We start from the raw sequence: 22,800 nt of genomic DNA, 5'->3' as shown, positions 1-22,800 counted from the left end.
TGAGGCCCCAGCCCAGTCTGCCTGGGCTGTAAGATTGATTGGCTCAGGCCCCTCATCCAGATGAAGACAGGCTGAGCTGGCCGGTCCAAGGCTGCCCAGAGGGACACAACTCAAGCCAGAGAGACCACCTAGCCCTGCCCAGCACCAGCAGGCTCACCCTGCAGCCTCCTGTTGCTACCCACTTCCTTTTCCCACCCATCCAGCTCAAAGACCTCCTGAGAGATTCAGATGAGGCAAGGACTATGGAAGGCCTGGAACAGGATGCAGGATGTAAGGTGTACACGTGGCTCCACAAAAGGTAGTTGTCACATTGTACTCCCGGTGGTCTTTTTTATTGCTAGGAGTTTTATTCATTTTTTATTTACTTCTCTATTGTTCTCCACATCTGACTCTTTCTACTGAATCCGGAGTTCTCTGAGAGTTGAGACTTTAGGTTTTCTTTCGTCCCTGGGAACTAGTCCTGCATTGGGCACAGGATGGTGTTCTATAAAACTCGCTAAATACAGTAACTAGTTAACTAAGCTGGCTTCCTTTAGGGCCATTTCCTCCTTGTGATGGTTTGAATGAGAAATGCCCCACCGTGGTCTCCAGTATTTCACTGCTTGGCCCTTTTGGGGGTGATGTTTGGGCAGTTCAGGAGGTGTGGCCTTGCTGGAGGAGGTACATCGGGACAGCAGGCTTTGAGGTTTCCAAGCTGGTACAGTCCCCAGTGTACTCTCTGCTTTCTGCCTGTGGCTTAAGGTGTAAACACCAGAAACCTCCCAACAACCCGGCCAAGGCTATTGGTTGCTCTCCACAAACTTATGTCAAGGCCTCGCTGCGGAAGACAACACTTACATATTGCATCGAAGGCAGAGAAGTCCAGCTAGTGCCTAGCTAGAGCCTTCATCCCTCCTGACTAATGTTCACGGTACTGGAGGGTGCTCTGCTTGCTACCGGAGGGGAAAGGTAAACATCAACCCACCTACAGACCCTGTGACTTACAGTGATGAGCGACCTGCTTTATACGCTGATACAATAACAGTAAAACGTTGTGGGAGTAACAATCCACTATCTGATTAGATTTAAGACCCACTACACCAGATGGAACCTCTGCCCGACAATGCTCAGGTGACCAAGAACCTGAAACTGGATAGACCACGGGCCTAGGAGAAAACAAAATACTATTGTTCTTCCGAAGGAACACAGCAATAGAATGACTCCTAATGACGTTTTACTATACCCGTAGATCAGTGTCTCCCTCAGCCATCATCAGAGGAGCTTCCTCCTGCAGCAGAAGGGAACAAATACAGAGATCTGCAACTGGACAGTGTGCAGAGAGTGAGAGACTTTGGAACACTCAGTCCTACATAGGACCCTGCAGCAGAGGAGGCGGGAAGAGTGTGAGAGCCGGAGGGGACAGAGGATACTGAAGGGACAGTGTCCTCAGACACAAAGGACTGACTGACACACAGAGGACACTGAAGGGACAGTATCCTCAGACACAAAGGACTGACTGACACATCTGACTGTGTCACAGAGCTGACCGTGGGGACTGCGGCGGTACGCACAGGGACTGCACAGTCAGACGGGGTCCCAGTGATGAGAGGGGGACATAGACACGGTCTCTCATCCCTAACCAAGACCTGTCTCCATGTGACAACTGCTCACCAAGGAAAAGCCACTTATTCAATGGAGTCTCCCTGGGTTTATGAACCACCCTTCATGGCAGCCCCATGCCCAGCAGTAGATGGCCAACGCAAAGTGAACTCGGTGTTTTTATAGATTTTTTTTTTTTGGTTTCATATTGCTTTGTTTGGGCATTAAAAAAAAAATCTTACTGGTCTTTTGCTTGTATATTATGGTTTCTGGCGCATGCACGTGTGTGTGTGTGTGTGTGTGTGTGTGTGTGTGTGTGTGTGTGTATTTCTTGTGCTTTTTTTGGTGTTTTAAAATTTTTTATTTATTTATTTTTTGCTATTCCTATGTGTTCATTTGTTTTTAAAGAGAGAGAAAGAAGGTGTGGAGTTGGATGGTTGGGGAGGTGAAAGGATCTGGAAGAAAAAAGAAGCTGGGTAGGGAGGCATCCCTCCCCCACCCCTGCTTCTGCTCCCTGGTAACCCTAGAACTCTGTAGGCAGAAACCAATTTAAAAAAAAAGAAAGAAAGAAAGAAAGAAAGAAAGAAAGAAAGAAAGAAAGAAAGAAAGAAAGGAGAAGAAAAGAAAAAAGTCACTACTATAGTCCTTCTCAGTAATCTGTTTCATTTGCTGCTGGTGGCCTTCCCCATAAGATGAATAGTGTCTCTTGTGAAGAAGAAACTCATCCCAAGGAGGCCTTGCCCCACAGTTCCTGGGAACTCAGCAGAAGTCCTCAGAATCAGGTGTCTTTAAGTTCATGTCCACCCCTGTGCTGTCTTTCCACCCCATGCTTTAATTCAGCTGGGGATGGTGGGGAACCTGTTGGCATCAGACACTGGGTTAAGAGCTAGACTGACAGCGAGGGACGTGTCCCGTCTTCAGCTTGTATTTTGATTGGTGTGAACACCCAGGAGTCACCCACCCACCGTTTTGAGAGACTAGAGAGGGCCCAAGCAAGGGTCTCTGCTGGGCACCCACCAAGGGCTGAACTACAAGAGCTGAAGACAGAGGCAGAGGAAAGTAGGACCTGGAACACGAAAGCCTTTCGGAGTCATAGCAGGGAGCACTGGGGAAAGCCTGGGTTTGTGGGGGTCATGGGGGGAGTAGGTATGGGGAAGAACTGTCAGATTGAAACCAGAGATTTGCTTCGTGGATAGCGGATGGCCTGGAGAGCAGTCTTAGAGGACAGTGACAAAGTCAGATTTTGGTAGACTGGTTTAGCTTCCACAGAAAGACTAAGAATTCAACATCCCCTTTGTTGCTGTGGTCAGAATTATAACAGTTCCTTTTAACAGTATGAACAGCTGCACAAACCCGGAATCCATCTACAAACTGCTTAAGTGAATTATGGATGCCAGTGATCCCGACAGGCAATATGGCAGTGCATATTTCATGATGTGAGTAAAATAGACACTGTGTCACACTGTGTGTGTGTGTGTGTGTGTGTGTGTGTGTGTGTGTGTGTGTGTGTGTGTGTCTGAAGGAGGTGGCAAGGTATGCTTCTACTCAGGGAAGGAGAAAAGTCTTCCTGGAGACTAGAACCTCCTCCTTTCAATTGTGAGAGAATTGAGCAGAAGTGGGAGGCCCCATCAGAGCTTAGTTACCTAAACAACACAGAGGACGCTGGTGCATTCTGAGAGGCAGAGGAGAGGTCTTGTGAGCAGGCGTCTCAGAGGGAACGTGTGCTCCTGTGCGTGCTGATGTGGTGTAAACACAGTTTGATACACAAGCCTAGGGTGTGTGACTTCCCAAGATGCCAAGTCAATCGTGAAGTTAAGGAACGACACCTCCTGGTCTGACCAGCTGGCTCTGTGGGTAAAGGCGCCTGTTGTCAAGACTGTGGACTTGAGTCTCAGCCCTGGGTCCTGCAGGGTGGAAGAAGAGAACTGACTTCTGCAAGTTGTCTTCCAGCTTCTGCAGGCACACTGAGGCAGCTCACCCACCTCCCACACGCTCCTAACCACTCAAATAATAAACACAGCAAGAAGTCCCAAAGAAATGGCACCATCAAGAGATGTGTTCACTCTGCTTGGGATACCAGAGGTCACAGGTCTTGGGGCAGGGGGATGTTAGGCATGTTCTCAGTGTTGTATTTGCAGAGACAGGTCATAGGTGACAGATGTAATCATGTTATCTGCTCTTGTTGGGGAGGGAAGGAGGAAGAGAGAGAGAGAGAGAGAGAGAGAGAGAGAGAGAGAGAGAGAGAGAGAGAGAGAGAGGGAGGGAGGGAGGGAGGGAGGGAGGGAGGGAGGGAGAGGGAGAGGGAGAGGGAGAGGGAGAGGGAGAGGGAGAGGGAGAGGGAGAGGGAGAGGGAGAGGGAGAGGGAGAGGGAGAGGGATCAATCAATGTACTTAAAATATAATAATGTTTCCCCAAAAACTGAAGGCATTTCTAGGACTTTGGAGATCCTCTTCTGGGGGTGCCCCAAGACAAGGAGCAGTAATGTTGAAAGGCATCTCATAAGAGTTATGTCATGTCCCTGTCCCTGCTGAGATAGAGTCTGGCAGGAATGGTGACCACAGAGACTGTTTCAGGCCATCCTGCATTGTCCCAGCCCTTCCAGAGGCTGACAGAAATCAGTCACCCAGCTAGAGACCTCTGAACACATTTGGGTCAACCAAGATCTCAAGGTAGCAACAAGAGGCATGCTGTGTGGAGGTCGGTGGTGGTTTGAAATGTCCCCCATAGGCTCAGGTATTTGAACACTGGGTCGCCAGCTGGTGGTGCTGTTTAGGGAGGTTATGGAACCTTTAGGAGGTGGAGCCTTGCTGGAGGAAGTACGTCACTGGGAGTGGACTTGAGGTTTTATATCCTGGTTCCACTTTCTCTTCCTTCTCTCTGCTTCCTGTGTGTGGGTGACATGTGATATGTCTGCTTCCTAACTGCCACGCTAACCTCACGCTCCGGATTCTGTGCATCCCCTAATTCCCTGCCATGATGAACTCCATCCCCCTGGAACTTTAGGGCAGAATAAGCCCTTTTCTCCAAAAGCTGCTTTTAGGCATGGTATTTTATCACACCAACAAAAGAAGAATTAGTAGAAACTCCATCAGCCAAGCACTGAACATCTGCCCTCCAACGTTCCATCACTTCTTTACAGCAGCTGCTCTTGGTAAATTACTAGTTAACCTCTCCATTCTACGGACGAGGAACCAGAGACTTGGGCAAGGAAAGGAGTTTATCTGATGTTGCTAGAGTAATGATGTTTTGGAATTTTGTAACCTGCAGCTCAATCTCTTCTTGCTCACAATATGATTCCCCACTGTCATGGTTAATGTTGTCAAGTTGACAGGCTCCACAACCACCTAGGAGACAACCCTCCAGGCATACCAGTGACAGATAATGCTGACTATTATTGAAGTGGGAAGACCCATCCTCAAAGCAGGTGGCACCACTTCCTGGGCTTGGGTTCTAGACTGAATTAAAAGAAGAAAGCTGTCTGAACACACATTTATTTCTCCCCGCTTCCTGCCCGTGGATGCCATGTGACAGCTCCTGATGCTGTGACTTGCCTGACAAGATAACTGGACCTTGAACAGTGAGCCAAGAATGAACACTTACTCCCTGAAGACACCCTCATGCACCCTCTCTTAGAAATCTGTGGCCAGCTTGGAGGAATATTAATCACTGTGTTCCCCTTTCTCGAACGCAAAGACACAAGCTCTCCTTCCTGGCACTCAAAGGAGAGACACATTGATGGTGGAAGTGACTGGGGAGGGCTTCGGGATCCACAGCTTCTGGGCAGGATGGCTGCCAAGTTCCTGCGTCATAGACTTCAGGGGTCATCCTGGCCATTGCCCTGCATGTAAGTTTCCCGTGGACTCAATGATCTAGAATTGGTTTTTGTCACTTGTGACCTTTGAGCCCTTACTGACAATCACAGGCTGGCAAGCAGAGGCACTTGGACTTGTATCTGACCACTTGGCTCAAGATCTTGTCCATTTAATTGCACCAGACATGGTCAAGAGGCAGCAGCTACCACTCCGCTGCCTCCGTGGATTCTGCAGCATGGGATGAGCTTTGTGAGAAGAGAGGAGGTCCCCAGGAGGTGAGTGATGAGGGTCCCTGCATCTCTTCCCACCACTGTGTGTTAGGAGTGGAGATTCCAAACTTCCCAATCATGTGCTCACCATTCCAGTTGTATTTATAGCCTCTGAGTGAAGCCCAGAGGTGGTGACCATAGTCCCATTTCCAAATGGTTATGGCCTGCTCAGGCCAACAGTTCAGTTCTCAGGATAGTCCCTAGAAGCCACAGACCCTGATCCAAGGTCTTGACTGACTTGTCTGGCCAAAGCCTCCTTTGGTTCCCATGCTCCCTTCCTCCCACTCTTAGAAGGGCCCACTACACACAAGCTGGGATGTGATCTTATCTGTGGTCTGCAGCTTCCTCTCTGCCATTCACCCAGGAAGGAAAGGCCTAGTTCCCAGGTAGAGGAATATGAAGTTTTGGCAGTCAGATGAGAGGCTTGGGGCAGCTGCAGCTACTCCTGTGAGAGGCCTCTCCTGCTCCACTCACAATGGCTGCCTCCAAGCAATTCCCTTACACTGCCTTCTCTGATTCCCTTAAAGATTGTTCTGCCCAGTTGGCCAGATCTGCTGGAGAGACAAGCTCGTTTGGTCAGGAAAATGCCAGTCTGATTGTTTTCTAATCTGGTCTGTTTCCTTGCCCAGACTAAGAGTCTTCCATCTGACACTGAATTTTTTCCTATTTTTCCTGGCTTATTATGTCCCCTTGGCTCCACTCTTGGGCATTGGACCTCCTGGAGTCTCCTCTATTCAGTGTCTCAGGAAGCCAATGAAGGGGTCCAGGACAGAAGATGGGGACACAAAAGGGAACAGGAAAGCTATTAAAGAGAGAGAGAGAGAAAAGCAAAGAATGTACCATTCTGTGAACTCGCTCAGCAATGTGGAAGAGATTAGCTTCCTGTTACTTCATACTTGAAAAGCAAAATAAACACTAATAGATTGAATTTATTAATCTTCGGCCATTCTTTCTGCTCTATACAGGATAATTGATTACATTTTATTCCACTTCTGAAAAGGTAACATGTGTAATAAATAAACATGAAAAAGCAGAAAAAACCTTATAGCAAGGGGAGTTTCCTTTTCAACTTTGTTTTCATCTGCTTAGCCCCATAAATAATCACAATTCAAGCACATTGACCAAAATCATTTAAGCCAATACTACTTGTCTCCCTTAGACTGTTGTTAATTTAATTTTATCCCATAGATTAAAAAAAAGAAAGTTCTATTCTCATTAGCTTTTGAGATGATTTTTGCTTTAGAAACAACAAAAAGTGTGGCGTTGTCACTGTGTGGCCACCTTTGACGTTTTTTGTCTTTGATGATTCTGTAACCTGGAGTCTCCTGACTCCAGATGATAAGTTTTATGTCTTAAAAATCCCAAAAGTATTTGTTGGGTATTGTAGGGTGAAAAGGACCAAGGAAAAAAAATATCCTGCCCCTTGGCTCCAGACTGCCAGGAAAGCTTTCCATCCAATGGCCAATGCTCACAGGTGGATCTCAAGTCAATGATAAACACAACTAACAAGCACCCCTCCCCTGAAAACCCTGTGGCAATCAAGTGTTGAAAAAGTCACAAGAAGAATCCTGGAACTGTCATACCCTCTGTCCCTTTAGGGTCCAAACTGCTGTTTGACTGACTCTTTTAGACTAAACCAGAGAAACAGGAAGGGACAAAGGCACTTTTCTGGAATTTCAGACCATCATCCCTGTTCCAAGCCAAGTGCTGGGCCAGGCCCAGAGAAGGGTGTGTGTGTGTGTGATGGTTTTTAAGGTTGTTCTAAAGCTGAATGTTTGGGTTTGGGGTGGTATGGGGACAAAGGCAGGAGAGAAAGAATGTTCTAGAATAAGAATAATAGAACAATCTCCAAGTCTGGCCACACAATGGCATTACCTACAGGTGCTTTTTAAAACTATGGGCCCCTGAGCCTCACGTCTCAGAAATTCTGGATTCAGCTTTAGTGGACTGGGGCAGGGCCCAAGGATGACTGTTTTAGAACTGCCTCCATAGTGTGGCCAGGATATGAACCCCAGGATCACAACCTGAACATTTACCTTGAACTGTACTGAGGTGAGAAAGCAGGGGGCAGCTGTTTATATAGTGAAGTCCTCATGTCACACACAGAGAATAAACCAGGTCTCCTCTGAGGGGTGTGGGTAAAGCCATCTCCTGCCTGTCTGAACTGAGTATGCAACCTAGTAAACCATAAGTGCTGAACTCAGCCCTGGCTGTTTGGGCATCCTAATTTGGGTAGCTACTTTTGTGGCTGCGTAGTCTGCCAGGAATGCCACAGCCCTCTGCTTTTTTTCTGTAAAGTGACCATTGTTCCTTTGGTTCTCACATAAAACAAATCTCTCAGTAGCTTGGAGAAGACGCTAGGTTTCAAGTTGGTCTCAAGTCTCGTGACGCCCGAGACGGATGCCTCGAAAATGAAGTGTGCACCATTTTAAGTTCAGTGCTTGCCAAATGCAGTGGCTGTGACAATAATTCTCATCGTGGATTTAAAGCAGTATATCCTCTGGTCATCGTTATTTGGCAATCGGCAATTATACCCATGACAGGTTTTCCCTTTGTGCCGCACTTTCCGCATCTGTAGAATAGGTATCACAGTCCCTTCTTTGTGAGGCTGTGGTGCCAAGTTTGAAAGAAGAAACTGCCTGACCCATAGTTTGGGATCAATAAATGGTAGATATTTGTGATCATGCAGCGCTCATGGAGGCCAGAGAAGGGCATTGGATCCCCTGGAACTCGAGTTACAGGCAGCTGTATGCTGCCTGGTAGGAGTGTTGGGAACTGAAAGAGTAGTGAACACTCTTAGCCACTTACCCACTGAGCCATCCCTCTTACCTGTTAAGTCATCCCTCTTATCCAGAGTCATCCCTCTTACCCACAGAGTCATCCCTCTTATCCAGAGTCATCCCTCTTACCTGCAGAGTCATCCCTCTTACCCACAGAGTCATCCCTCTTATCCAGAGTCATCCCTCTTACCTGCAGAGTCATCCCTCTTACCCACAGAGTCATCCCTCTTACCTGCAGAGTCATCCCTCTTACCTGCTAAGTCATCCCTCTTATCCACAGAGTCATCCCTCTTACCTGCAGAGTCATCCCTCTTACCCGCAGAGTCATCCCTCCAGCCCTGGTTTTTATCCTCTGATACTCCACTGCATCTTTCACAGCCACTGTTGGTGCCAACGCTGTGGCTCCAGCTAACCCCGAAGCTCCTTGCCTCTCGTTTCTTTTGTCTCAGTTGACAGAGCTTAGAAAACAGTAGTCCACCTCCAGTTAAGCAGTGACAGGCAAGCCCTTTCAAAGCTGGTCCTGTTGTGCCCCTCTCTGAGGACCTTGCTGCTTCTTCCTCCTGCATGCATTCTACAGCCAGGTGTGAGAGCCATCTACCCACTTCCACAAAGCATACTTTAAGCCACAGGACTCCCTGCTCCTCACTCCAAGTTTTGAGGCTTTCATCGTTCCAGGCACGAGCAAGATGATGTCTCAGGAGACAGTGATAACTCAGTAAGGAGCCTGATTTGAGTGGGTTAGACTTTGCATCCCTGAGGCAAGATCCCTGACATAGGCACCTTAGTGGGAAGAGCCATGTCCTCACTCTGGGACAGTGTTTCAGAGGTTTTAGTCCATCATGACTTGTACTGCTTAGAAGAGAAGAGCAGGGTACATCATGATGGCCAAGAGTCAGAGGGGATGGAAGAAGAATCGCCAAGATGTGAGCTGCATCCTCTACTTAGGACTGGCTTCCTACTTTAGACTTTTCCCAGCGCCATGATAAAATGAATATGTCAAGGGACTAGGCCAGAGCTCTTAGCATCAAAACTTCTCAGAAGCCCATCAGTTGACAATCATGTTGCCGACACATGATCACATGGGGGTCATTTTGTATTTAAGTCATCACACTATTCAAATACTGTAGATACTATGTTCTAAAAATACTCTCAGACCAAGCATGTTGGCATGCACCTTCAGTCCCAGCACTTGGGAGGCAGAGGCAGGCAGTGCGTTTGACACCATCTTAGTCTACATTGTGAGTTCTGGTCTAGCTGGAGCTACATAGTGAGACCCTGTCTCAAACACACACACGCACATGAACACGTGCGCTCGCGCACACACACACACACACACACACACACACACACACACACACACGCCCACTCGATACAGACAGACACACCACCACCACCACCACCAGCACCACACCAGCACCAGCACCACCACCACCACTACCACCAGCACCACCAGCAGCACAAGCACCACACCAGCACCACCAGCACCAGCACTACCAGCAGCACAAGCACCACACCAGCACCACCACCACTAGCACCACCAGCATCAGCACCACCCCCTTCTCAAGTCTGTCCACTTTTCCTCCAGTGCCACCTCCCTTGGCTGGCCCCTTGTCCTCTCCTGCCAGCACTGTGACAACAGCTTCTTACTTGCTCTCCACTTTCCAGGACAGGTCTTTCCCCTCAAGCTGTGCCCACATATTGCAGTTAGAGTCATCTTCCCGAGTTGAAGTCTGATTTTGTTACTTCTCTGCTTCAAATTCTCTAAATTTATAGGACTTTCCAGGCTCTCCACTCTGTCTACCAAACCCCCGTGATTTTATTTGCAGTTTCTGAATGTACTGATATCTCCCTAGTCTTGAGCTTTGCACATAATTTTCTTTCTGCTTCAGGCCACGGAACATCTGAAATAACACCATCATAAAAAAACACATCGAATTTTCTTCCCAGATTGTCTGGGCTGCAGATAATCTCACCTTTCCCTGCTGCAAAATCCCCAAGAGTTTAATAAGTATTTCCTTTCAGTAGATTGTAGATAACTGGCATGGGAGGCTGTGCAGGGCTGGAGAGTTTCACAGGAGTTTGTTTTTTTAGGCAGTCAGGGTCATGCTATCCTGGGAATCTGTGATTTCCAGACTATTCCAACTAACTGGGGTCACTGGGCAAAAGCATTAAGAAGTAGCAGGGCAGAAGGCCTGACTAGAATTCTGGAGTCCAGTAGTCAACCCATAGACTACCACCCTTCTGAACTCCTGGCTCAGACAACGGGTTACAAACTGGGCTTCTCTATCTGTATCCACTACAGTGACCTCAACACCCACATGTCCATAGTTAGATTCACTGTGAGCTCTGCCGACCATTCTACTCCCTGGAATTTCCTAGACCAACAAATTAACAGAGATACTAAGCACTATTTTTTCCAAGCCATAAATCTGGGCATTACTATGTTGTAGAATATTATTTGAAGATGTGTTACAATTGTTTATGCTATAGAGCATTTGTTTAATGATGCAAAGATGTGTTGCATTCTTTTATGTTGCATTTGTTTAACTCTGTGAAGCTGTGTTGCTTTGCCTGTCTAAAACACCTGATTGGTCTAGTAAAGAGCTGAATGGCCAATAGCCTGGCAGGAGAGAGAAATAGGTGGGGCTGGCAGGCAGAGAGAATAAATAGGAGGAGAAATCTGGGAAGAGGAGATTGAGAAGTGAAAAAAGGAGGAGAGGAGAATGACAGGGCCAGTCATCCAGCAACATAGCCATGGAGTAAGAAGTAAAGAAAGATATACAAAAATAGAAAAGGGTAAAAGCCAAGAGGCAAAAGGTAGGTATGATAACTTAAAAAAAGCTGGCTAGAAACAAGCCAAGCTAAGGCCGAGCATTCATAAGAGAGAATAAGCCTCCTTGTATTTATTTGGGAAAAGAGATAATAGCCAAAATAGTAAGAAGTAAAACAAAAAACAAAAACAACAACAACAAAAAAAACAAAAAACCCAACTATATTACTGTGTCTCTTCTTCTAAACCTCAGGCATGGGTAACTCACCACATTCTAGTGTCTTGCTCATCACCTATTAGGATTCTCTAGGAGAACACAACCAGTAGAATGGTGGTCTCCACAATGGAGATGCTAAGGACTTGATAGCGGCCCAGTCTATGAGATCATATACCTCAGCAGTCTCAACTTGACTCTGAAGGCCTCTACCATCTCTACATGGGATTCCCAGGGGTTTCTCTGTTTCTCATGGTTTCTTTCAGTAAATGTCTCTGGAAGATGAAGGACATTGGCTAAAATTCTCCAGTGACTCCTTTTGTCTGTAAGACTGAGTCCCAATTTGAAATATAACATCTTTCATTGTATGGGGACTTGGATGGTGGGCTTCACCCTCCCTCTGTGGTGTCACCATTGACCTGGGCCCATTTACACCCCCACAGTCTGGCCGTGATATGCACAGTGATTTTGTATCAGTACTGCATCAGAGTATGAGGTCTCCCTTCCAAGGGCCTTTCTCATGACACCCTCTCCCTACAAAGTTCTTTTATACTGTAGGGCCGCTGTCCAGAAGGAAAGACAGACAAGGGAATGAGTGACCTAGTGCTGATCCAGGCTTCATTGGTGGGAAAAGGCCTGGGAGGGTCTTATTCAGTGCAAGAACTAGGGAGCCTACACCCTCCTACAGGCAGGGGAAGCTAAATGCTAGAAAAGAGGAAAGGGCAAAAGGGACTGAATTTTTGTCTTTTTCTTTTCTTTCTTTCTTTTTTTTTAATACCTACAATTGGCCATTGTTAGGGAAATAAGGTAGGTGGTGGCCTAAAGAATATCAGCTGATCGATAAACACCTCTTATGGTCAGCCATCACTGTGATTCAATAGAGCAGGAGGGCAAGAATCTAGAAAAATAAGTTACTTTAGCGTTGGAGATGAAATTACTTTAGTTTCAAGAATCATCACGGTTTAACCAAAACTCAATGGCCCTAGCTAAGACCCAGTGTTCTTCCCACCCATAAACTGTCAAAGGCACCGCAAAGTTTTAAAAGAGAGATTCCTTTTCAGCACAGACTTCAAGAGTTCTTTCCTTACGAGCACCCAATCCCCTTCCCCTTGGAGCCCTTACAGGATGGGTGTTCCCCATTTCAGCAGTGGCTGGCGGACACAGGGTAGCAGGGACAGGATGGGGCTTGAGCCTGGTAGGCAATGGAATGAAAAATCTCCTCAGCGGAAACCGTCCGTCAGGGGGAGGTTGATCCAGGATTAGCTTGACTTTGGATTTGGCACTAGTACTTTGGCCCCTGGCCTATGTAAAATGTGAGCAAAGTGGAGCGAGATGAAAATCCTAGCTGGAGGGACAGCCAAGAGTGGCAAGCCGTGGCCTTTGGTACCCGGAAACTTCTAACCTCCCTGTTTTCCCCTTAGTGTATGTGGCAATCTTAATCTGGGAATTTGGGTGGTGCGGGAAGCAGCGGGGCTGCAGAGAGATTCCAGGAGGAAAGGGGAGACCCTGGGAGGGGTAGAAAGGTCAGGGACTCTGCGTAGGAAGGAGGAAGGGGAGTGTCACCCCGTTTAAAAACTCCTCACCAGCATATTTGACATAAGGGCTTGCATGCCCTTGTCCTAAAATCTAGAATCCTACTTCCAGAGTGCCGTGGAAAAGCAAGGGTGTATACGTGGGCTACCCGGCTCCTCTAGCCTTCAGTCATTTGCCTAAGACACTGACCACAGAAAGTTCTATCACAGATAACCCCATCTTGACTGCAAATGGGAGAAAATGGAGCATTAAAGCATGAACTCCACTTGTGGCGTGAGATCCTCTCGCTGCCCGGGAGGGAGTCCAGGGAGGCCATAGGTTGGGGTTCAAGCTCACTTTATCCTCGGACACACTCAGCAGGCCCAAGCTGCTTTTTAAAATACCACATTTTGATTTAACCCCTTCCAAAAGGAGTTACCTTCTCCTGAAGAGGTTCATGTAATTGGAAACAGGCATTCATTCTGGCAAGGACAGATGGAGAAATTCTTGGTACAACTCCAGCCTAAAAGCCAATCTATCAAGCGCAGTGGGACCCACAGAGGCTGGCTCACTAGAGCCTGTGGATTTGCACAGGAATTGAAGCATGATGGACACTTGGGTAGTTTCTTGAGGATCGTGCAAATCTGAATGCAACTTTACGTACAAAAAAAAAAAAAAAAAAAAAAAGAGGAAAGGAGGAAATTCTTTTTCCTAGATCTGTAGCAGCCATTTTTTCCCAATGAGAAATGCATGTCAGGCATGCCCATACCACCAAACAGCTTAATATCATGTAAGCTCAGCTATAGAGTAAGCTCAGCTATAGAGGTGATGTATGCTCTATCATAGTATATGGCGTGGGGGACACAGGTGTTCTCTCACTGTCATTTGTTAACACGTTTCTTGGCTTCTGGAAGCCTGTTCTTTATAGAGCTATCATACTCTTTCAAATGTACTTATGGCCTATACAATGACACATACCGTGTTGAAGACAGTTTCTGGTAGTCTCTGTTGAGGATAGCCTTGGGAGAAGTATTGGTGGCTGGATTTACCATGAATAGTTGTAAGATCATGGTGACCAGCTAATCAAAAGAGAGGGAGAGCCACAGGATGAGGCATTCAAAGTCTCTGGGTCATTTTGTTCTGTGGCCTCTGTGACTCTGTGCTTCTGGTGGGTCTCTGGGCACAATTTGAGGGAGGAGGGGACTCACATGATGCCCTGCTTGGCTATGCCCCTCTGAGCTCCTGACATCTCCCTCAGAGCTCTAGCTGGGTTTTCCTTGGGTCCCTATTTCAGCTCTCTGACTAACCAGCAAAAGGTAGCAACTATAAAAATTATGGGTTGTGAGGTCAGTGGTACAGACCTATAATGTCAACTGTGCAGGGTGCTCCAGGCAGGGGGGTTACAAGTTCCAGGCCTACTGGGCTGCAGAGCAAGTTCAAGGCTAGCCTGGGCATGTTATTGAGAACTCATTTCAAAATAAATTTTAAAAAAGGAGCTGAGAAGATTAGAGAAGACAAATATTTTGTATTTCATATATGAAATCTAGATTTAAGTATATGTGATAAATACTTTGACTATATATACTCTGTGTATATGGTAGGAAGTGGACTATGGGGAGAGGAGGGAGAAGAAGGAATGATGGGAGGGAGAATGAAGGACAAATATAACATATTGTCTCATATGTAGACTATAGATTTAAATATATACCATATGGCCAACAAATACCAATACTGGGTAAATATCCAGAGGAAAGGAAATCAGCAAGATATGTCAAAGAGACATCTGAATGTCCATGTTTATTATAGCAGTATTCACAATACGTTAGAAATAGAATTGACCTAGTTATTCATAGGTACCTGAATGGAGAAATTGTGGTGTGTACATACATGACAAAGCACCTTCCAGCCATGAAAAAGAATGCCATCCCATCACCTGAAGCAACACGGGCGGAGATGACAGACTTTCTGTTAAGTAAAATGTCAGGCTAAAAGGACAAATACTACATGTTCTCAATCATATGTGGAGGTGAAGGAAGTTGGTCTTCCAGAGTGGGATGGTAGTCAATAGAGGTTGGGGGGGGGCAGGGGAATAGAGAGGGGATTTTTAATGGGTTCAGGGATTCAGTAGGATGGGATGAATAACTTTAATGTTCTACTGTAGAGTAGGATAGCCATAGTTGAAATTAATTATATATTTCCAAAGGACTGGCTAAGAGGATTCTAGATGCTCTAGAAGAAATAGCAAACGTTTGAAGTGATTAATTTACCAATCCCCTGAGCTAGTACACTGCATATATGTATCAAAATATCACACTGGACTCCCAGGAAATATGCACAATGTTTACTAGATTGAGTCATGAAAAGCAGAGAGGGCTGTAGCTCTCTTCCTAATTCTCCTGGTTCAGCTCCTTTGGTCACGGCAGTCAGGGGGTCTAGGGATCTGTGCAGTCCACCTTTTCCCTCAGAGAGCCCGAGCCTGCTGCCAACTGAGACTGGCTATTTTTCTTTTTCAGAGTCCCTGCTACCTGCATCTATGATAGTGACTTACCAAATCAAAGTAGGGCTATCCAGGGCTACAGGACACCATGATATATAGCAAATGAGCTCTTAACACTTGGACCAGGTGCCTGGGCTATAGTGACCCTTCTTAAAAATCCAGGCCCTGGACAAACAGGAATGAATTATTACAGTTGAGAGGCAAACAGCCAAACCCAAGACATGATGAACTAAGAAAAAGAAAAGATATATATATATATATATATATATATATATATATATATACCCTCCACATACTTACATACAATATACACACGTACATATTTACTCATACATAAGTATCTATCAAGGCCCACTTATATGACTGGCATTATTCATATCATTTTGCATATATTCTTATCTCAGTTATGTTCCACAACAGCCCTATGATGTGAACAGTATTATCAGTCCCATTTTAGATATGAACTTAAGGCTGAGGGCTTAACTAACTTTCCCAAGGCCAGTGATTTCTGTGTCAAGATTTGAATTAAAATCTTTCTCACTTCACAGCTTAAGTACTTGAAACCCATCTGGGCCATCCAAAAGAGATTCCATTCTCTCAACAGGTTGGTGAGCTACAGGCTTTTGTAGGACTAAGGCTTAGACTTCCCATGGTTCAGCAGAAACTTGAACTTGTTCTTCTCACAAAAGCCTCATCCTTGGTGACTGGTACCTGGTGCAGAGATGGCTGACCATGCTTCCTCAGGACAGGAAATGCTCAGGTAGAATGCTACAATCCTGGCATGGCTTTTAATCATTTTTAATACCACTGACAATTTCTGTGCATTTGTCAGAAGAAATTGAACATGAAGCAGAAGGGTATGATTTTCAAGGAATCTGTTTAATCTGGGACTTGTACCCGGAGCCATTCCAACTCATTTAAAGTTTGGAAAGCACTTTGCATTTAAGGAAATAAGTCTCATGAGTCTGAGCATAATCATACAACCCCAAATTTATAGTTCCTAGGTCTCACATTGGATGAAAGATGAAGTAGAACAACAAACTGGTTAGATTATGACTCATTACAAGAAGAATGGGAATTATTTATTGCATCAATATCCAGTGAAGATGTAGACAGCTTCAATCAGGATGCTTGGAGAAATGATTGAACCATTTGATCCTTAATTTCTGTTCTCTTGTGACATTAATACCTATCACAACAAGTAAAGAGACACAGAAAATTATCTTAAAACCTTCTTCTTCTTCTTCTTCTTCTTCTTCTTCTTCTTCTTCTTCTTCTTCTTCTTCTTCTTCTTCTTCTTCTTCTTCTTCTTCTTCTTCTTCTTCCTTCATGATGTGCAAGTGAGCAGGGGAACTAGGCCAACATGGGAGAGCTGTACATTTCTTTATAATGTCAGAAGTTCCTTTTCAGTATGTGTGAGCAAGAAGTTTAGAGTTAGTTGGGAGTCCAGAAAGGGTGATTGCATACCATATACATCCTGTATATATGCACAATTATGACCTGTGAATTAAGAATAAAAACAAAACAATGATAGAAATAGCAATACCACATTATGGTCCAAATTGTGCACACTAAATGTAATGACTAAGTTTGTTTCACTGAACATACATCTGAGAGTTCATCTTAGAGGAATTATATACATGGTAGGTGGTCGATTACAAATGAGCCTAAAGGGAACCCTTAGGGAGGGCAGAGGTTTCTTTGCAGAGAACTGGTCCCAAAGTGCTAGTGAGATAGTTAGAATTACAGCAGGCTGCCAAGACACGAACATTAGATGAAGGAGGGACCTCATCGAAAGTCCGAGATGCTGCATTGATCTGGAATACATTGATTTTTTACAACCCATCTACTTAAGCCTTTGGTTACCAACAGCTATTTTTTTTTAAATTTATTTATTATTTTTATTTTATGTATGAGAGTTGTGCCTGCATGTTTGTCTGAGGCAGAGGCAAGAACGGCTACACAACCCTCTAGAACTGGAATTACAGATGATTGTGAACTTCCATGTGGGTACTGGGAACCCAAGTGGAGTCCTCTGCAAGAGCAGCAACTGCTTTTAACCAGAGACATCTCTTTAGTCCTGATTACTATTTTTAATCCACACACAGCAAGTATTTTCTCCTTGCAGGGAGCTTCAGTATGGAGCTTCTCATTTGCTTTGTCTTCTCCTGGAAGCAGCTGTGCCCTGGGTTAAGTTAAGACAACATAGTAAAGGACAAGGCAGAAGCAGGTGTTATAGGGAGAATGGACTACAGCAAATAGAATCTCTAAGTATGTTGGGTGTACCTTGAAGGATGCCTACAAACTCCCACATAGGCAAGTTCTATTCATGTTATAGGTATGCTTTCTAGTCGTCGTCGTCGTCGTCGTCAGGATAGTGAAATCCGTATGTTTTCATCAGTTGTAGTCAGCAAAGAACACAGACTATTTAAAAACACATTAAATATCAGAGCAATAAAAGATCTTGTCATTTAGCCTTCTTATTTAAAGACCAGGAAGGTAAATGTCTAGTGAAGAAAGGCTGGCACAGAGTCACACAGTGAATGATTGAAACTGAACTCGACTTGCCCAACTTCCACTGTGTAACCAAGCCATCTTCTGAAGTTTACATCAGCTTTTCTTTAGCTTCGTCTGTCTTCAGTGTGCACTTTTTATTTTTCTTCATGGTTTCAGTACTATGTGAGGTTAGCACAATTTTCTAAAAGGGCTGTATTTTTCTTTTTAGTTTAGTTTTTTAATTGGAAATAGATTCTTCTCTCATATAATACATCCCAAACAGTTATAAACACAGCTTTCTGGTCCTCTCTCTGTCATACTATCTGGGTAGTGCTCCCATGGAAGTTTTTTCTTATTGTAATCCTAGCTCTAATTACCACCAAGGAAGGGAAAAGCTTTTGTAGCCATAGTTTCTCCAAGAATTGGTTCTTGGGCTAGGAATATGGTTCAGTGGGTAAGAGCACTTGCTTCACAAGCATGGTGACCAGAGTTTGAATCCTCAGCATCCATGTAAAAATCCAGGTGTGACCATATACAGCACTGTTGTGGGTGGAGGTTGGAGGATCTCTGTGGCTTGCTGGCTGCCAGCCTAATTCCAGTTTGAGAGAGAGAGATTCTGTTTCAAGGGGATAAGGCAAAGAATGATAGAACAGGACATCTAACGTCCTTTGACCTACATGTATGTTTATGGTATATGCACCAAAACACATGCGTATATATAGCACACACATACACCCACACAAAGTAGTCTCTCTCTCTCTCTCTCTCTCTCTCTCTCTCTCTCTCTCTCTCTCTCTCTCTTTTACACACACACACACACACACACACACACCTTGTTCATATTCCACTTTGAATTAGTGACTTCTTTGACACAGGGCAACCAGTCCCTCAGCTGGGCAGCACCCAATGGTTCTGTTCCCAACCATAAATCAAGAGACTCAGAAACCACAGGTAGGTGGCTATGAGTCCTTGAATAAAAATCTTTATAGAGGAATAGCTATTATTATTATTATTATTATTATTATTATTATTTTCATCACGTGAAAACTAAAGGGTAAACAGAGAGATCATGTATCAAAAAGGAGGTGAGCCGTGGTGAGATCAGACCACTGGGTAAAAGTTAGCAATAGACAAAGGTCATGATACCCACAGTGGGATGATTGCCTCCCTACTAGAGCTGGTTTATATAACCAACTGGATTCAGTACCTATCCTCTATGTGCTAAATCTTACAGTGGAGATAAAACTGTCTTAGGGGCTGTAGAGTAGGAGTGCTTATTTATTTTTTTGTCAAAATAGTACACAAATCTACATATATCCAGAAAGAGGTACTCTTTTTTTTTTGGTTGTTGTTGATGATGATTTTTTAAATTTAATTTAATTTTACATATCAGCCACGGATTCCCTTGTTCTCCCCCCTTCCCTCCCCCTGCCTTCCTCCCAGCCCACCCCCCATTCCCATCTCCTCCAGGGCAAAGAGTCCCCTGAGGATTGAGTTCAACCTGGCAGATTCAGTCCAGGCAGGTCCAGTCCCCTCCTCCCAGGCTGAGCCAAGTGTCCTTGTATAAGCCCCAGGTTCCAAACAGCCAGCTCATGCACTGAGGACAGGTCTAGGTCCCACTGCCTGGGGGCCTTCCGAACAGATCAAGCTAATCAACTGTCTCACTTATCCAGAGGGCCTGATCCAGTTGGAGGCTCCTCAGCTATTTGTTCATAGTTCACGTGTTTCCATTCGTTTGGCCATTTGTCCCTGTGCTTTTCCCAATCTTGGTCTCAACAATTCTCGCCCATACAAACCCTCCTCTCAGAAAGAGGTACTCTTAACTGAGAAAACCCTCCATATGATGGTCTGTAGGCAAGTCTGTGGGATATTGTTTTAATTAATGATTGATGTGGAGGGCCCAGCCCATTGTGGGTGGTGCACTCCTTGGCAGATGGTCCTGGATGATAGAAGAAGGTAAACTTAGCAGGCTGTGAGGAGAATGCCCAGCAAACAGCACTCCTTGGTAGTCCCTACTGCAGTTCCTGCCTTGAATTCCTGCCCTGACTTCCCTCAGCGATGGACTGTAACCTGAGTGTTGTAAGCTGAACTAAACCCTTTCCTCCCCAAGTTGCCCTTGGTAATGGTGTTTTATCACAACCATAGAAACCCCACGATAGTAGGTTTTTAGAGGTCTCTTGTTACAATTTCAAAGATCAGTCGATATCAAGCACATTGCTCTATCTTGGAAGAAGTTCCAGAACATTGGAAGCACGTGACCTTCTCTGTGTGAGCCCTGCCTGCCTTTTCACCTGTACTTTTTCTTAAACCCATTTCTGAATTTGTGCTCTTGACCTCAGATATTGCCATCAAACCTTTCCTCTTAAATCTATGGATGAGCAGAGTGGGATGTACGCAAAGGCTTCCTTGATGAGGAAGGAGGGACTCCATCTTCTGCTGCCAGGTCCAGCTGCTCTCCTCTCAGAACTGTTTCACTTCTTCTTGGCCATTGTAATTTCTCTTCCCACTTTAGTCTATTCTTTCATGCCCAGGACTAATTCATGATCTATTGTCTGTCTGTCTGCCTGCCTGCCTGCCTGCCTGCCTGCCTGCCTGCCTATCTATCTATCTATCTATCTATCTATCTATCTATCTATCTATCTATCTATCTATCTACCCATCCATCATCCATCCACCCACCTGCCCACCTCCCCGCCCACCCACCCACCCACCCATCCATCTGTCTTTCTGTCTATGAAGTGCAAGTAACACGATATTGATGAAGGCTAGCCTTCTTTGGTGGGATAATAGTAACAGAAATTGGTTGGAGAACATTCTTATTCTTAAGAGCTGCTTTAAGGATACTCCATCCTGAGGACTTCATATTAATAGATCCCTAATTCTCCCTGTAAGTTTTTGTAGAGATTTAGAATCCAACTATCACACTTAGTTATGACTCTTCAGTCTCCTCAGTTCTTATAAAAACAGCACGGGCAAGATTGAAGGGTCAGGACTAGTTGTCTTGGAATGCCTCACATTCTAGATACTTCTGATTGCTTCCTTGTTCTTAGACCATGGTGATATCTTCAAGTGGGATAAGACTATAGGCGAGATATACCCTTCTGCCTGCAAGGGAGAAGGCTCACAATGTCAGTTGTCCCTCTGCTGGTGACATTAAGTTTGATTTTGCTGTTTTTGATCCTGTGGAGGAAGGGTCTGATGAAAGACAAGTGAAGAGAAATCTCATGAATGGCGCAAGGTGACAAAGGACCTGAATTCCAGCTGAAAGGCAGCTGCCTCCCTCTTGAGAACAGAAGGCTTGCATTTCTGCAGTCTCTTGCTTGCTATGAACACGAAGAAGAAACACAGCGTCTGTGTCCAGGGGCCTAGTTTTAACTTCCAGTGAAATTAGGCCAAAGTTCCTTTAGGCTTGATGTCATTTCTTTTAAGATTGGGTTCAGTACTGAGTGCCCAAAATGCTTAGGAAATTGTTGTGAATAGTAACAAAAGGCAGAATAGCTAACCACTGACATAGTTTTCTTCTTTGCTATGGCCACTGGATGATTTAATATTTAATATGATTGTGGTCAAACCAAGTCTGAACGGAGCAAGCCTGTAGCGGTTCTGGCACCCCACCAAGTGGCCAGGGGCCCAAAGTGATATAAGGGTGGTTTACTCACGAGCCTGGAGAGTAACCTTTCAGGCTGGTTGGACTAAAACCTACTTAGCATTTCCTAGCAATGATCTGTAATGCATTTGGGAAGCCTGCTTGAATCATTCTATTAGATCATGTTTTCTAAGGGGCCTTGATGCAGAAATACTGCCAATGACTCTGGCAAAGTCCCCTTCATTTAATAAGTCATATTCCATCCTCTCAACAGCTCCATGTAGTGCACTAGGCAGAATGGCTTCCCACTTGCAGATGAAGAAATGGAGGCTCTCTGAAGTTAAGCAACTTGAACAAAGTCACAAAATCAATGAATGGCGCCATGCACCCCAGACCTTGGGTTTCTACTTAGGTGACTTTTGGAGTTGAGTAGAGGCTGACAGGTGGTTAATGGGTTGAACAAGCTTGTATTGCCAGCTTGTGTTTGGTATTGGGCTCCAGCATCACTTGACTGACCAGAGAGAGACTGTGTAGACAAAGCGAGGCAGAAGGCATCAACTAAACCTGTCAAACTATTTAACACAAAGTCTAGAGAGTCCATACTATTTGTCCCTGAAGCTTGGGGATTAAGGCTTAGAGTTCAGCTTAGGTTTGATCCCTGCCTCTGTCTTTCACTGATGTGTGATCTGGGGTAGGTTGTTTAACATTGCTTGGTGTGGTCTTCATTGATAAAATATGTATAATAGTAAGACCTACCTCTAGGTTTTTGGGATGAATATTGAGTTATTAAATACAAATTATTTAAATCAGCGTAAACTCTCTACATGACTTACTTTGTCACGTACTAATATACTTAGTAAATGCCCAATAAATAACCTATGTGAGGTGCTGAGATATTTTGTGAACAGAGATGGTTTGTATGGATGATGTCATTAGGTCTTCATGTGTTTTTTAACAGTATCTGTAAGAGCTAGAGAAACTCCCTGAAAGAGAAGCCCATGGCTTTCTTATGTGATGTGCTCTATGATAGTGTTCATTTATGTGATCAACAGTGCACTGAGATAAAGAGAGAGTAAAGACAGGTAAGAAATATGTGTCTTTCCCTCAGTATATGGGTAGCAGGTGGGAGAGGGCTATGAAAATCCATTCATTAAAAAAAAAAAAACAGTTGTGGAAATACCAGCCAAGTAGAGAGCAGAGAGAATGGTCAAGTGGAGGGCACAAGAGTGAAAGCAGTAGAGGAAGGCCTGACAGAGAAGGTGAACCAGCTACTCTGTGATCCAGGG

The 22,800-nt window shown here is 45.0% G+C and overlaps 1 long non-coding RNA gene across 4 annotated transcripts in view; it reads left to right on the top strand.

Annotated features, from left to right (window-relative positions):
* Positions 1-5,536: 5,536 nt before the first annotated feature.
* Positions 5,537-22,800, top strand: part of LOC121830839 (uncharacterized) — an 82,837-nt gene continuing 65,573 nt past the window's right edge. For 3 of the 4 annotated variants that reach the window (XR_006074096.2, XR_006074095.2, XR_013052742.1), the window contains exon 1: positions 5,537-5,665. This is a non-coding gene — a long non-coding RNA (uncharacterized LOC121830839). Of the gene's footprint in view, positions 5,666-22,297; positions 22,597-22,800 lie in introns of those variants that run through there. The other variant, XR_013052743.1, reaches the window with a different exon arrangement.

Source organism: Peromyscus maniculatus, chromosome 7 (assembly GCF_049852395.1).
Source record: "Peromyscus maniculatus bairdii isolate BWxNUB_F1_BW_parent chromosome 7, HU_Pman_BW_mat_3.1, whole genome shotgun sequence".
Classification (NCBI taxonomy): Eukaryota; Metazoa; Chordata; class Mammalia; order Rodentia; family Cricetidae; genus Peromyscus; species Peromyscus maniculatus.
The sequence above is the reverse complement of the archived record's forward strand: the minus strand, read 5'-3'. Positions and strand labels throughout refer to the sequence as shown.